Source organism: Rhinopithecus roxellana, chromosome 18 (assembly GCF_007565055.1).
Source record: "Rhinopithecus roxellana isolate Shanxi Qingling chromosome 18, ASM756505v1, whole genome shotgun sequence".
Classification (NCBI taxonomy): domain Eukaryota; kingdom Metazoa; phylum Chordata; class Mammalia; order Primates; family Cercopithecidae; genus Rhinopithecus; species Rhinopithecus roxellana.
In genome coordinates this window covers 49707002-49724634 of record NC_044566.1, presented here as the reverse complement: position 1 = coordinate 49724634, position 17633 = coordinate 49707002, and the positions used below count along the sequence as shown (strand labels likewise).

Here is a 17633-nt window from a genome sequence, read left to right as displayed (position 1 = left end):
TTCTGATTTTGATCATTGTACTATGGCTATATAAGATATTAATGTTAGCCAGATGAAGGTTTTATTGGAAACTATTTTTCTACTATTTTTGTACCTTTACGTTGGAAATTATTTAAACATAAAAAGTTTAAAAAAAAGAGTCGGCTTCACTTTCCCACATTGTCTGAAACCTGACCACCTCTTGAGAACAGTACTTCCCCCGACCCCCGGATATGGAGCTATTTTACTTCTCATATACATATTCCTTGGTGCCTGAAAGTGAAGCAGACATCCTGTTTGCTCCCAATCTACTTCCAGACCATTACTTCCCCCATCACCTGCAAAACATGTTTGCTCCTATAGTTCCCACAACACAGAATATACCATCCTCTTTGCCATTGTCATCCTTCAACCTTCTGGTCAACTATCTCTCATTTGTTTAAGATTTCAGTCTTTGGTGCACCCAGGAGGCGTGGGCATCACGTAATTGGCAGTTGGTCAAGGCTGGTGCCAGACCCAGCCTCCTGAAGGAAGCATGTTCTGCAGCTTTGGGTGCTACTCGCCATGTCAAGCAGACACTGCTGCCCAAGAGGAGCTGCTTTTTGAATTCTCTGTGAATGTTGGAAGGAGGAACACCAGAGCTGCTGGCTGAAAATTATCCAAACAAGAGGAACACCCCCCAGCATGGACTTCCTGGTTCTCTTCCTGCTCTACTGGCTTTGGTGCTAGTTGGTTATGTTATGACCTGTTTTTTGCTAGAAAACCCATGATTTGAAATGCCTGGTCAGGGCAGGAGCACAGATATTTTCCTGTATAATTCCAGAATGTGTTCAGAAAGCCATGTAAAGATTGCTTCATTACCTTTTCCATACATGAAACCATACCTTCATTATTCTTCACCTGGTCTTGCAAGGGATGGTGAATACTGAATATACCTGGGAAATACTTGGCTACCATCAAAAGCTAATTCTGTATTACCTTCTTCTGCCCTATCTGCTTCTGATTGTAGACCCGTTTATTTTCACCCTAACTTGTGTAACTGATTCTGGCATTATAACAAAAGCAAATGAATTATTTCTTCAAGTTTATAAATTCAATGAAGTGATGTTTCTAAAGAGGTGAGGTGCTCTACTTATGATTTACGAACACCAGCTTGATCTAAGCACTGACTGCCATGTGTGCACCGTTTTGATCATCATTGGGTTTGGGTGAACAACTACATCTGGGCTTGGAACGCCAGTTATTAATACTTTCTCATCTACCTCTTGATGTTGATGGCCTCGGCTGCTGCCATGGCCATTGTGAGCAATGCGTTTCTGGTCAACTTGGTGGTGTTGTTGGATTTGCACTAGACTTACACTGATGACCTTGGACACTTCCAGTTTATGGACTTGATTTTTCTTATTCAGTACCTGTTCCGGACCTTTCCAACAATTGTCTTCATGCTGGGGTTGTGGTTGGGGAGGATGTTGTAATGGTCCTGAGCTTCCTCCTGGGTGCTTTGCTCTATACCTGGTTGCCACCAACCAGACTGCTAATGAGTAGTACAGAGGGGACTGGGTCCCATGCCAGCATTGCCCCCTCACGGCCTGGCCCCCATCAGGAAAGCCCTAAATCTACCAGAACATTCACTCCCATGGGCTCTGGAGCAATCTTTGAGAGTTCTTTTTTTTTTTTGAGACAGAGTCTCGCTCTGTCACCCAGGCTGGAGTGCAGTGGCCGGATCTCAGCTCACTGCAAGCTCCGCCTCCCGGGTTCACGCTATTCTCCTGTCTCAGCCTCCCGAGTAGCTGGGACTACAGGCGCCCACCACCTCGCCCGGCTAGTTTTTTTGTATTTTTTAGTAGAGACGGGGTTTCACCGTGTTAGCCAGGATGGTCTCCATCTCCTGACCTCGTGATCCGCCCGTCTCGGCCTCCCAAAGTGCTGGGATTACAGGCTTGAGCCACCGTGCCCGGCTGAGAGATCTTTCTACCTGCCATTCCATACTATGAGAGAAAGAAGAAAGAAGAATGGAAGGAGTGTTACTGCCTTTTAAATATAGTATGCATTTATTTATTTTTAAAAAACCCTTCAGCCTTCCTCCTTATCTTGACTACTGTTAACATGGATATCCTATGTGCTCTCCCCAGTCACAAGCTGTGTTTCTTGATTTCTTGGTCTCCTGTAGCTCTTCTTCACTCTACCTCAGCCACACTGCCAGGGCCGTACCCTTGTCATCGTTGTCATGAATAAATGTCCTCTCTCCAAACTATCTGATAAATTCCATTCCTGAATACAACTTTGTCAGTCCATGTTCTTCTTTCAAGTACTATCAATATAACAACATTCCAGTCTTCTGGGATTTCCAAACCACTGATTCCCCACCTCTTTCTAACCATCAGTTCCCATCTATTTTAAATTCTTGTGCAGCTTAGAGCCCATAGTCCAATTTTTAAATCTTTCCCTTACAAATTCCTTTCTCCCTTTTCTCCCTGCTTCCATCATATATGTCTGGAAAAATCTCAAACTTAGATCAAGCCAACCATCTGCCTTCTCTGAGTCTGCACCAGAATAAACAAACAAACAAACAAACAAACCAATCAATCAAACTTGGGAAAAATAACATATCTGGTGTTTCGGGATGGGAGGTATGAAGAAGGATGCAGTGATGATGTAGACTGGCTTCAAATGAAGTCCATTAACTCTAGCTTCATCCTACTGAATTCTACTACTCCATTTCACTCACAAATTCTTTTTTTTTTTTAATTTTTTTTTTTTTCTTGAGATGGAGTTTTGCTCCTGTTGCCCAGGCTGGAGTGCAATGGCATGATCTCGGCTCACTGCAACCTCCGCCTCCTGGGTTCAAGTGATTCTCCTGCCTTAGCCTCCTGAGTAGCTGGGATTACAGGCACCTACCACCATACCTGGCTAATTTTTTGCATTTTTAGTAGAGACAGGGTTTCACCATTTGCTCAGGTTGGTCTCAAACTCCTGACCTCAAGTGATCCACCTGCCTCAGCCTCCCAAAGTGCTGAGATTACAGGCATGAGCCACCATGCCCAGCCTACTCATTAATTCTTCTCCTGTACCTTTTGTTTGTTCTCAGTTCTCAGCTGACAATCTTCTCATATTTCATTGAGAATAGAGAAATAAGTCTTTCATCTTGCCAACACAAAATCTTTAAGTCTTTCTATATCTATACCTATCTTCCTTTAACAAAAATGTAAAGAGTGCTTCCTCAATTATAATAGGAGAAGTACTCTCCTTCTAATCACTGACTAATCATTAAGCATTGGTTATGTATACTCAGGAACCTATTCATAGATTCTTTCTCAAGTTTTTTTCTTCTGTCATTCCCTTGTGTCTAGTTTTCCCCTCCTCTTCTGGATCATTTCTATCAGCATACAAACATGACCCATTTCAGAAAACTTTTGATTCCACAGCCTCATCCAGTTACTGCCCCATTTCATTGTTCTCACTTTCAAATTATTCAAGAGTTATTGCTAAATGTCAAATCTATTCCCATATCTCCATTTACTCATGAGTCCAATTCAATCAAGCTTCAGCCCCATCATCATACCCAAATCATTCCTGTCAAGATCACAGCCATTGTCACTGGTCCTCCTCTCATTTGACCTTTCAACACTGGTGGAGAATTGACTAATTTCTCCTTTCAGAAACATGTCTGTCCTGTTTTCCATGATACCACACTCTTGATTTGCCCAACCTCTCAGATGTCCTTTAGTATCTATCTGAACTCTACATGATAGAGATCCTCTGTATTTGGTCCTGGGTCCTCTTCTCAAACCTGCAATTTCATCTTAAGTGACTTTATCCATTTTCATGGCTTTATATTTACATGCTAATAATTCCTAAATTTATATTTCCCACACATCTGCTCAGTGAGACCAAATTCATGTGTACAACTGCCCATTTGATATCTCCAAGCCATCTCAAACTTAAACTCTTGATATTCTTCTAAATATATAAGCTTAAAGTTAACTTAAACTCTTGATTTTTTCTTCCCAAACCTTGGTTTTCACCTAGTAGCCCCCATCTCAGTATACGGCATAACTACACCTCCAATACTTCAAGTCAGAAACTTGGGAGTCATCCTTGATTCTTCCTTCTTCTTCATCCCCAATATCAATATGTCCTACTGAACTTACATACAATACGTAGGTCTAGTCATATGTCAGTGATACTGTGAGTTTGCTTCCAGACCACTACAAAAAAGCAAATCAAATATTGCAATAAATTGAGTCACATAAATGTTTTTGTTACACTGTATTGTAGTCTGTTAGGTGTGCAATAGCATTAGGTCTGTAAACATGTACACCTTAATTTAAAAATACTTTATTGCTAAAAAATACTAACATCTGAGCCTTGGGTGAGCTGTAACATTTTTGCTGGTAGAGGCTCTTGTTGATACCTGCTGACTAATCAGGGTGGTAGTTGCTAAAGGCCAGAGTTGCTGTGGCAATTTATTAGAATAAGACATTGAAGTTTGCCACATCAATTGACTCTTTCTTTCATGAAAGATTTGTGTGTAGCATGCAATGCTGTTTGACAGCATTTTACCCATAACAGAACTTCATTCAAAATGGAAGTCAATCTCTTAGACCCTGCCACCACTTTATCAGCTGGGTTTATACAATATTCTAAATTTTAAGTCATTTAGTCAATGTTCACAGCATCTTCATCAGGAGTAGTTCCCATCTCAAGAAATCCCTTTCTTTGCTCATCCATAAAAAGCAACTCCCCATCCATTGATGTTTGATCCTAAGATTGCAAGAATTCAGTCACATCTTCAGGCTCCACTTCTAATTCTAGTTCTCTTGCTATTTCCACATCTGCAGTGACTTCCTCCACTGAAGTCTTGAGTCCATCAATGTCATCCATGAGGGCTGGGATCAACCTCTAACATATTCCTGTTAATGTTGATATTTTGACCTCCTCCCATGAATCACAAGTGTTCTTGATGGCATCTGGAATGGTAAATCCCTTCTAGAAGGTTTTCAATTTAGTTTGCCCAGATCCATCAGAAGAATTGCCATCTATAGCCTTGAAAAAAATCAATTTCTTAAATAATAAGATGTGAACATCAAATTTCTTCTTGATCCATAGGCTGCAGAATGGAGACTGCATTAGCAGGCAGGAAAACATTAATCTCCTTGTATATCTTCCAGGCATCTCAAACTTAGCATGTCTGTCCTTGAACTTTTGATATTCTTCTTCCCAAACCTTGGTTCTTGGTTTTGATATTTGGTTTAGAAATACTGCCAAATATCCTAATAGGTATTAGAACAAGGTTTGGGAAGAAAAGTATCAAAAGTTTAAGTTTAGATATGCTAACTTTAAAGTCCTGGGAAATATACAAGGAAATTAACGTTGTTTTCATGGGTGATTAGGTGCATTGTCAATGAGCTGCAATATTTTGAAAGGAATCTTTTCTTCTGAGCAGGTCTTATTAGCAGGCTTAAAATATTCAGAAAACCATGTTGTAAACAGAGGTGCTGTCATCTAGGCTTTGTTATTCCATTCATAGAGCATACACACCATTTAGCATAGTTTTTTAAGGGCCCTAGGATTTTCAGAATGGCAAATGAGCATTGGCTTCAACTTAAAGTCACCATCTGCATTAGCCCCTAACAAAAGTTAGCCTGTCCTTTGAAGTAGGTATTGATGTCTCCTCTCTACCTATGAAAGTCCTAGATGGCATTTTCTTCCAATAGAAGGCCATTTCATCTACATTAAAAATCTGTTGTTAGGCTGGATGCAGTGGCTCAACCCCTGTAATCTCAGCACTTTGGGAGTCTGAGGGGGGCGGATCACCTGAGGTCAGGAGTTCCAGACAAGCCTGGCCAATATGGTGAAACCCCTTCTCTACTAAAATACAAGAAATTAGCCGGGCATGGTGGTGGGTGCCTGTAATCCCAGCAACTCGGGAGGCTGAGGCAGGAGAATCACTTGAACCTGGGAGGCGGAGGTTGCAGTGAGCTGAGATGGCACCACTGCACTCCAGCCTGGAAGACAGAGCAAGACTCTGTCCAAAAAAAAAAAAAAAAAATCTGTTGTTTAGCATACACATCTTCATCAGTGATCTTAACTAGATCTTCTGGATATCTTGCAGTTTCTACGTCAGCACATTCTACTTCACATTGCATGTTTATATTATATTATGGAGCAGGCTTTTCCTTAAACCTCATGAACCAACCTCTGCTAGTTTCTAACTTTTCTTCTGCAGCTTCCTCATCTCTCTCAGCTTTCATAGAATTAAAGAGTGTTAGGGCCTTGCTCTAACTTAGGCTTTGACTTAAGAGAATGTTTTGGCTGGTCTGATGTTCCATCCAGACCACTTGAACTTTCTCCATATTAGCAATACAGCTATTTTACCTACTTATTATTCACATGTTCACTGGAGTAGCATTTTTAATTTCCTTTGAGAACTTTTCCTTTGCATTCACAACTTGGCTAACAAGTGCAAGAGGTCTAGCTTTTGGCCCATCTTGGTTTTCAACACGCCTCCGCACTGAACTTAGTCATTTCTGCTTTTGATTTAATTAGCATGTTTACCAGGAACACTTTCTGGGCCCCAGGGCCTTCTTAGTGAATCTTATGCATCAAGAAGAGGTTCTCAGGCTCTATCACTGGGGGTCAAGACTGAAGTTGGCTGCTCACTTTCCCTAAGTTTTTCCTCTGCTGTCCTTGTTGGAGTTACACTGTATTCAGCATCTCTTTCCAAACACTATCCTAGATCTCTTATGTTCATTCTATCAATTAATCTTCTTCTGAGTTAGCAGCTATTGTTACCCCCTACCCCAGGCTATATGTGAGGAAACGAGGCCCCAAGAGGTTAAATAATGTTCTATTAATGAGGAAAAATGTTGTAATTTAAACTCAGGCAGTCTAACCCCCAGATACCCTGCCCTCCCAAAAGGAAAACATGGATGGTACTAGGTTCCAGTGATAAGAAAACCAAGTGAAACTATTTTGTAAAAAAGGCACTAGTCAACTTTTATTTTTTACCAATTATTAATTGCATACAGAGAAAGACAAAAACTGGCCTGGCCAACCTACAGAACAGGAGAAAATTATTGCAATCTATCCACCTAAGGACTAATAACCAGAATCTACAAAGAATTTAAACAAATTTACAAGAAAAAAACAACCCCATCAAAAAGTGGGCAAAGCATACGAACAGACACTTCTCAAAAGAAGACATTTATGCAGCCAACAAACAATGATGCAGCCAACAAACAAACAATGAGCTTTTATGAATAAAAGCTCACTATCATTGGTAATTAGAGAAACGCAAATCAAAATCACAATGAGATACCATCTCATGCCAGTTAGAATGGCGATCATTAAAAAGTCGGGAAAAGGCCAGGCGCGGTGGCTCAAGCCTGTAATCCCAGCACTTTGGGAGGCCGAGACGGGCGGATCACGAGGTCAGGAGATCGAGACCATCCTGGCTAACACAGTGAAACCCCATCTCTACTAAAAAATACAAAACCTAGCCGGGCGAGGTGGCGGGCGCCTGTAATCCCAGCTACTCAGGAGGCTGAGGCAGGAGAATGGCGTGAACCCAGGAGGTGGAGCTTGCAGTGAGCCGAGATCCGGCCACTGCACTCCAGCCTGGGTGACAGAGCGAGACTCCGTCTCAAAAAAAAAAAAAAAAAAAAAAAAGTCAGGAAAAAACAGTCACTGGAGAGGATGTGGAGAAACAGGAACACTTTTACACTGTTGGTGGGACTGTAAATTAGTTCAACCATTGTAGAAGACAGTGTGGTGATTCCTCAAGGATCTAGAAACAGAAATATCATTTGACCCAGCAATCCCATTACTGGGTATATACCCAAAGGATTATAAATCATTCTACTATAAAGACACATGCACACATATATTTATTGCAGCACTGTTCACAATAGCAAAGACTTGGAACCGACCCAAATGCCCATCAATGTTGGGCTGGATAAAGAAAATGTGGCACATATATACCATGGAATACTATGCAGATATAAAAAATGGATGAGTTCATGTCCTTTGCAGAGACATGAATGAAGCTGGAAACCATCATTCTCAGAAAACTAACACAGGAACAGAAAACCAAACACTGCATGTTCTCATTCATAAGTGGGAGCTGAACAATGAGAAGACATGGACCCAGGGAGGGGAATATCACACACCAGGGCCTGTAATGGGGTGGCGGGCTAGGGGAGGGACAGCATTAGAAGAAATACCTAATGTAGATGACGAATTGATGGGTGCAGCAAACCACCATGGCACGTGTATACCTATGTAACAAACCTGCACATTCTTCACATGTATCTCAGAAATTAAAGTATAATAAAAAATAAAAATAAAAAATAAAAAACTGGTCTGGCACTCACAGCTAGGCCTTGGTGTTCTCCTGTTGAAAATAACCAATGTCACATAATGTCAACATCAGAAGAGGTCATTGTGACTATAATAGCTCGTAACAAAAACAAGATCACTCTATAACATGTCTGAACACAGAAAAATACATGGACCTTGTACAAAGTACAAGAGTGACCAAACATCCCAAAATTACGGCTAATATGAGTGACGGCTGCTTTTTTATCAATTACAGCATGAGTCTCACTCTGGTCTTCCTTCCTTCTAGATGGGATTGATTAAGATACCTCATCATAGACCTATCCTTGCTTCCTGATAACATTCAATACAGAGCAAAGTTCTGCTTCCTTAAACCTTCCCCTAAATCACCTATGTGTTAGTCCATTCTCACACTGCTAATAAAGACATACCTGAGACTGGGTAACTTATAAAGAAAAAGAAGTTTAATTGACTCACAGTTCCACATGGCTGGGGAGGCCTCACAATCATGGCGGAAAGTGAAGGAGGAGCAAAGACACATCTTACATGGCAGCAGGCAAGAGAGAGTGGGTGCAGGGGAACTGCCCTTTATAAAACCACCAGATCTCATAAGACGTATTCAGTATCACAAGAACAGCAATGGCAAAGATCCACTCCCATGATTCAATTACCTCCGACCAGGTACCTCCCACAACACATGGGAATTATGGGAGCTACAATTCAAGATGAGATATGGGTGGGGACACAGCCAAACCACATCAACATGACACAGACCCAAATGCTGTAAGTCCTTTCTGACATCTAAGATGGCCCATGGTTCGCCATGGTGTGGCTAAGGAGTCTGGAATTCATTTTATAGGCAGTAGGAATAGGAGATAATCAAATCTGTTTGACCAGTAGAGTGACATGAACAAAGCTGTGTTTTAGAAAACTAAACTTGACAAACCATGTAAGACAATGAAGAGACTGGTTGCAAAGACAGTAACAAAGTCATTACAGTAGTTCAGGGAAGACAAGGAATCACAAAAGACACAGGCCATGATTCAAGTGGCATGTGATAATACTGACATCAGGGCAGTGGCAGTAGGAATGAAAATGAGGTAACATACACTAGGATATCTGCAGGGAGAATTGATAGTGGGTAGAGATTTTGACATGGTTTTAACCATCAACGTAATTTTACATTCAATAGGAATTCCTCTGACCAGATTTTTCATAAGCTGCTCAGTCTTATTCTGAACAAAATAGATATGAGATTTTTGTGTCTATAAGTTCACTTTATTAGCATAAGATAGAAAGTTATGAATAGGATGACTTTCTATTCACCTTACCTGGATTATAAAATTCAAGGTTGGATTTAAGCCTACCATATGGATAAGGGATCAACTGAGCCCTTAAGTGTCTTTCAGAAGCTCCCATGAAGGGCATTAGAAGTTTTGTGAGCATATTGGAAAGCAAACTTGATGCCTATGTGTGCATATTCAGCAGACTTGCCTGGATTCTCAGCTCTAGGAGACTAAAAAAGATGAAGATGTGCCCCATAGGAACTAATCACACTATTATTCACATGGAAGTAAAAAAGATGCACGGTTTCAATGGCAAAAATGAAGAAAACTTCCCAATATTATAATCAACAGGATGAGCTCAAGGTGGTGCAAGGCAATTTAGAAACAGGAAGGCCCTATTTTGGAATGGGCTTGGTTCCAAGAGCTTTTCCAACTGAGATTTTTAGAACTGAGCCCTTTCTCCCCTAGAAATAATGCTGGAAATTGTACCTAGGAATCAAGTGCAGCCAGGAGAGGTCACAAAAGCCCATCTATCCTACAGTAAGTTTAATTATGGTACTAATCCATGTTGGGCCTGGGAAGAGGAGGTCATTCATATATGCTGATCACAGAGAAAGCAGACACATTTCCTCAGCTTTACTTTTGCCTATTCTAGCAAAATCTAGATCTTGGCAGGAAGAAATAGAAGTCAACTACCCCAGTCTTTCTCTCTGAGCTGTCTGTCCTACCCTCTCCAATAGTCCTCTCCACAGGTAGCCTGTGTTTCTACAGTGCTCACCACCCCTACACCCTACTCAGATATTCCTGACCTTCAAAGTACATATTGTGTTTCTCAATTACCTATTTTCCCTAACCCCCGAAAATCTCAAGACCTAGATTTAGTTGCATCACTTACTGTCTCTGTGACTTTGGGAAATTTTAATTATCCAAGCCTCCACCTATAAAATGGAGATGATACATCCCTAATAGGGTTAATCTGAAAATTAAATGAAAAAAAAGCCTATATGAAATGTGCCAAATATTGAGCCTGACATTCCACAGGTTCAAAATTACTTAGCAGGTGTTTTTCAAGCTTTTAAAATAATCTTTCTTCTTTAAAAGTAAACTAAAAAAACACAAGAAGCAAAGAACAAAGTCATCCACAAGCACAAGCAGTTGTAAGTTTGACATGTCCTTCTAGGTCCTGTGTGTATACAGAAACAATATCCAATTTTATAGGATTGAGATCTTATCCTATGTATCATGCTTGTTCATACCATGAATATTTACCAATTGAAAACCCCAAAGTTATATAAGTATTTTGATAACCAAATATACACTACACAAACTCAATCTGTTAGAAAAAAGAAAAAAGAATGTAGGTGGAGCTTCCAAGATGGCCAAATAGGAACAGCTCCAGTCTACAGCTCCCAGCGTGAGTGATGCAGAAGACAGGTGATTTCTGCATTTCCAACTGAAGTACCAGCTTCCTCTCACTGGGGCTTGTTGGACAGTGGGTGCAGGACAGTGGGTGCAGCCCATGGACCATGAGCCAAAGCAGGGCGAGGCATCAACTCACCCAGGAAGCGCAAGGTGTCAGGGAATTCCCTTTCCCAGCCAAGGGAAGCCGTGACAGACGGCACCTGGAAAATCAGGTCACTCCCACCCTAATACTGTGCTTTTCCAATGGTCTTAGCAAATGGTACACCAGGAGATTCTATCCCACACCTGGCTCAGAGGGTCCCACGCCCATGGAGCCTTGCTCACTGCTAGCACAGCAGTCTGAGATCGAACTGCAAGGCTGCAGCAAGGCTGGGGGAGGGGCGCCCACCACTACTGAAGCTTCAGTAGGTAAACAAAGCAGCCGGGAATCTCCAACTAGGTGGAGCCCACCGCATCTCAAGGAGGCCCGCCTGCCTCTGTAGACTCCACCTCTGGGGGCAGCACATAGCTGAACAAAAGGCAGCAGAAACTTCTGCAGACTTAAACGTCCCTGTCTGACAGCTTTTGAAGAGAGTAGTGGTTCTCCCAGCACAGAGTTTGAGATCTGAGAACGGACAGATTGCCTCCTCAAGTGGGTCCCTGACCCCCGAGTAGCCGAACTGGGAGGCATCTCCCAGTAGGGGCCAACTGACACCTTATACAGCCGGGTGCTCCTCTGAGATGATGCTTCCAGAGGAACGATCAGGCAGCAACATTTGTCGTTCTGCAATATTTGCAGTTCTGCAGCCTCTGCTGGTGATACCCAGGCAAACAGGGTCTGGAGTGGACCTCCAGCAAACTCCAACAGACCTGCAGCTGAGGGTCCTGACTGTTAGAAGGAAAACTAGCAAACGAAAGAACACCCACACCAAAATCCCAGCTGTAGGTCACCATCATCAAAGACCAAAGGTAGATACAACCACAAAGATGGGGAGAAACCAGAGCAGAAAAGCTGAAAATTCTAAACATCAGAGCGCCTCTTCTCCTCCAAAGGAATGCAGCTCCTCACCAGCAATGGAACCAAGCTGGATGGAGAATGACTTTCATGAGTTGCGAGAGGAAGGCTTCAGAAGATCGGTAATAACAAACTTCTCCGAGCTAAAGGAGGATGCTCGAACCCATTGCAAAGAAGCTAAAACCCTTGAGAAAAGAATGGACTAATGGCTAACTAGAATAAACAGTGTAGAGAAGACCTTAAATGACTTGATGGAGCTGAAAACCATGACACAAGAACTACATGACACATGCACAAGCTTCAGTAGCTGATTCGATCAACTGGAAGAAGGTGTATCAGTGATTGAAGATCAAATGAATGAAGTGAAGTGAGAAGAGAAGTTTAGAGAAAAAAGAGTAAAAGTAAATGAACAAAGCCTCCAAGAAATATGGGACTATGTAAAAAGACCAAATCTACATCTGACTAGGGTATGTGAAAGTGATGGGAAGAATGGAACCAAGTTGGAAAACACTCTGCAGGATATTATCCAGGAGAACTTCCCCAACCTAGCAAGGCAGGCTAACATTCAAATTCAGGAAATACAGAGAACGTCACAAAGATACTCCTCGAGAAGAGCAACCCAAGATACGTAATTGTCAGATTCACTCAAGTTAAAATGAAGCAAAAAATGTTAAGGGCAGCCAGAGGGAAAGGTCGAGTTACCTACAAAGGGAAGCCCATCAGACTAACAGCAGATCTCTCAGCAGAAACTCTACAAGCCAGAAGTCAGTGAGGGGCAATATTCAACATTCTTAAAGAAAAGAATTTTCAACCCAGAATTTCATATCCAGTCAAACTAAGCTTTATAAGTGAAGGAGAAATAAAAGCCTTTATAGACAAACAAATGCTGAGAGATTTTGTCACCACCAGGCTGCTTTACAAGAGCTCCTGAAGGAAGCACTAAACATGGAAAGGAACAACCGGTACTAGCCACTGCAAAAACATGCCAAATTGTAAAGACCATCCATACTACAAAGAAACTGCATCAACTAATGAGCAAAATAATCAGCTAACATTATAATGACAGGATCAAATTCACACATAACAATATTAACCTTAAATGTAAATGGGCTAAATGCTCCAATTAAAAGACACAGACTGGCAAATTGGATAAAAAGTTAAGACCCATCAGTGTGCGGTATTCAGGAGACCCATCTCACATGCAGAGACACACATAGGCTCAAGATAAAGGGATAAAGGAAGATCTACCAAGCAAATGGAAACCAAAAAAAAGCAGGGGTTGCAATACTAGTCTTTGACAAAACAAACTTTAAACCAACAAAGATCAGAAGAGACAAAGAGGGCCATTATATAATGGTAAAGGGATCAATTCAACAAGAAGAGCTAACTCTCCTAAATATATATGCACCCAATACAGGAGCACCCAGATTCATAAAGCAAGTCCTTAGAGACCTACAAAGAGACTTAGACTCCCACACAATAACAATGGGAGACTTTAACACTCCACTGTCAACATTAGACAGATCAATGAGACAGAAACTCAATAAGGATATCCAGGAAGTGAACTCAACTCTGCACCAAGCAGACCTAATACACATCTACAGAATTCTCCACCCCAAATCAACAGAATATACATTCTTCTCAGCACCACATCGCACTTACTCCAAAATTGACCACATAGTTGGAAGTAAAGCACTCCTCAGCAAATGTAAAAGAACAGAAATTATAACAAACTGTCTCTCAGACCACAGTGCAATCAAACTAGAACTCAGGACTAAGAAACTCAATCAAAACTGCTCAACTACATGGAAACTGAACAACCTGCTCCTGAATGACTACTGGGTATATAACAAAATGAAGGCAGAAATAAAGATGTTCTTTAAAACCAATGAGAACAAAGATACAACATACCAGACTCTCTGGGACACATTTAAAGCAGTGTGTAGAGGGAAATTTATAGCACTAAATGCCCACAAGAGAAAGCAGGAAAGATCTAAAATTGACACCCTAACGTCACAATTAAAAGAACTAGAGAAGCAAGAGCAAACACATTCAAAAGCTAGCAGAAGGCAAAAAATAACGAAGATCAGAGCAGAACTGAAGGAGATAGAGACACAAAAAACCATCCAAAAAATCAATGAATCCGGGAGCTGGTTTTTGAAAAGATCAACAAAATTGATAGACTACTAGCAAGACTAATAAAGAAAAGAGAGAAGAATCAAATAGATGCAATAAAAAAATGATAAAGGGGATATCACCACCAACCCCACAGAAATATAAACTACCATCAGAGAATACTATAAATACCTCTACACAAATCAACTAGAAAACCTAGAAGAAATGGATAATTTCCTGGACACTTACACACTCTCCCAAGACTAAACCAGGAAAAAGTTGATTACCTGAATAGACCAACAGCAGGCTCTGAAATTGAGGCAATAATTAATAGCCTACCAAGCAAAAAAAGTCCAGGACCAGACAGATTCACAGCTGAATTCTACCAGAGGTACAAGGAGGAGTTAGCACCATTCCTTCTGAAACTATTCCAATCAATAGAAAAAGAGGGAATCCTCCCTAACTCATTTTATGAAGCCAACATCATCCTGATACCAAAGCCTGACAGAGATACAACAAAAAAGGAGAATTTTAGACCAATATCCCTGATGAACGTTGATGCAAAAATCCTCACTAAAATACTGGGAAATCGAATCCAGCAGCACGTCAAAAAGCTTATCCACCATGATCAAGTGGGCTTCATCCCTGGGATGCAAGGCTGGTTCAACATACACAAAGCAATAAATGTAATCCAGCATATAAACAGAAGCAAAGACAAAAACCACACGATTATCTCAATAGACGTAGAAAAGGCGTTTAACAAAATTCAACAGCACTTCATGCTAAAAACTCTCAATAAATTACGTATCGATGGGATGTATCTCAAAATAATAAGAGCTATTTATGACAAACCCACAGCCAATATCATACTGAATGGGCAAAAACTGGAAGCATTCCCTTTGAAAATTGGCACAAGACAGGGATGCCCATGCCCGCTCTCACCACTCCTATTCAACATAGTGTTGGAAGTTCTGGCCAGGGCAAACAGGTAGGAGAAAGAAATAAAGGGTATTCAATTAGGAAAAGAGAAAGTCAAATTGCCCTTGTTTGCAGACGATATGATTATGTATTTAGAAAACTCCATCATCTCAGCCCAAAATCTCCTTAAGCTGATAAGCAACTTCAGCAAAGTCTCAGGATACAAACTCAATATGCAAAAATCACAAGCATTCCTATACACCAATAACAGACAAACAGAGAGCCAAACCATGAATGAACTCCCATTCACAATTGCTTCAAAAAGAATAAAATACCTAGGAATCCAACTTACAAGGGATGTGAAGGACCTCTTCAAGGGGAACTACAAACCACTGCTCACCAAAATAAAAGAGGACACAAACAAATGGAAGAACATTCCATGCTCATGGATAGGAAGAATCAATATCGTGAAAATGGCCATACTGCCCAAGGTAATTTATAGATTCAATACCATCCCCAACAAGATACCAATGACTTTCTTCACAGAATTGGAAAAAACTACTTTAAAGTTCATATGGAACCAAAAAAGAGCCCACATTGCCAAGACAATCCTAAGCCACAAAAACAAAGCTGGAGGCATCATGCTACCTGACTTCAAACTATACTATAAGGCTACAGTAACCAAAACAGCATAGTACTGGTACCAAAATAGAGATATAGACCAATGGAACCGAAGAGAGCCCTCAGAAATAATACCACACATCTACAACCATCTGATCTTTGACAAACCTGAGAGAAACAAGAAATGGGGAAAGGATTCCCTATTTAATAAATGGTGCTGGGAAAACTGGCTAGCCATAGGTAGAAAGCTGAAACTGGATCTCTTTCTTACACCTTATGCCAATTTAATTCAAGATGGATTAAAGACTTAAATGTCAGACCCAAAACTATAAAAACCCTAGAAGAAAACCTAGGCAATACCACTCAGGACATAGGCATGGGCAAGGACTTCATGTCTAAAACACCGAAAGCAACAGCAACAAAAGCCAAAATTGAGAAATGGGATCTAATTAAACTAAAGAGCTTCTGTAGAGCAAAAGAAAACTACCATCAGAGTGAACAGGCAACCTACAGAATGGGAGAAAATTTTTGCAATCTACCCATCTGACAAAGAGCTGATATCCAGAATCTACAAAGAACTTAAATAAATTTATAAGAAAAAATGAAACAACCCCAACAAAAAGTAGGCAAAATATATGAACAGACACTTCTCAAAAGAAGACATTTATGCAGCCAAAGACACATGAAAAAAATGCTCATCATCACCGGCCATCAGAGAAATGCAAATCAAAACCACAATGAGATACCATCTCACAGCAGTTAGAATGGCAATCATTAAAAAATCAGGAAACAACAGGTGCTGGCGAGGATGTGGAGAAATAGGAACACTTTTACACAGTTAGTGGGACTGTAAACTAGTTCAACCATTGTGGAAGACAGTGTGGTGATTCCTCAAGGATCTAGAACTAGAAATACCATTTGACCCAGCCATCCCATTACTGGGTATATACACAAAGGATTATAAATCAGGGTGCTATAAAGACACATGCACATGTATGTTTATTGCAGCACTATTCACAATAGCAAAGACTTGGAACTAACCCAAATGTCCATCAGTGATAGACTGGATTAAGAAAATGTGGCACATATACACCATGGAATACTATGCAGCCATAAAAAAGGATGAGTTCATGTCCTTTGTAGGGACGTGGATGAAACCATCATTCTGAGCAAACTATCGCAAGGACAGAAAACCAAACACCGCATGTTCTCACTCATAGGTAGGAGTTGAACAATGAGAACACTTGGACACAGGGTGGGAAACACCACACACCAGTGCCTGTTGTGGGGTGGGGGTGGGGGGAGGGATAGCATTAGGAGCTATACCTAATGTAAATGACAAGTTAATGGGTGCAGTACACCAACATGGCATATGTATACATATGTAACAAACCTGCACATTGTGCACATGTACCCTAGAACTTAAAGTATAATAATGACAATAAAGAAAAAAGAATGTAATCACATCTTTCTTGAGACAAAACTTTCATAGAAGACAAAAATGGACACAGGCCTCTAGATAAAGGTATTGGCAGCGTGCCGATTAAAATACAGCATTCCCTTAACGCTCAATTTAAAATGAAACATAAAGCAACAGAGTATATTAAGCATAATGTTTCTAGGAAAATTATCAGATCTACATTAAAATATTAGCAAGAAGGTATGTTTCTATTTAATTACTTAATGTATTCCTGTAATACGACCAAAAGAGATACAGCTACCTCAATGGCTAGCATCAAAACGTAAATATGAACACATCTGCATGCATCTCTCCCTTTTTATTTCATTCTGCCCCTCTGCTGCCAACTTAAAGAACAAGCCCTGTCCTACACTGCTCAGAAGTGGTTTAACAATCCCATGTCCAACATGCATCTTTTTTTTAATCAGTTATAACCCCAAAAAAAAAAAGTACAAATTGGCTAATGCACTAGCTCTACTTTTTTCATACATTGTTACCT

The 17633-nt window shown here is 40.7% G+C and overlaps 1 protein-coding gene and 1 pseudogene across 1 annotated transcript in view; one reads left to right on the top strand and one right to left on the bottom strand.

The window, feature by feature from the left end:
* Positions 1-17633, bottom strand: part of EPSTI1 (epithelial stromal interaction 1) — a 109603-nt gene that overhangs the window by 45799 nt on the left and 46171 nt on the right. The gene's annotated exons all lie outside the window — the stretch shown is intronic.
* On the top strand, positions 597-6651 carry LOC115894603 (annotated as a pseudogene).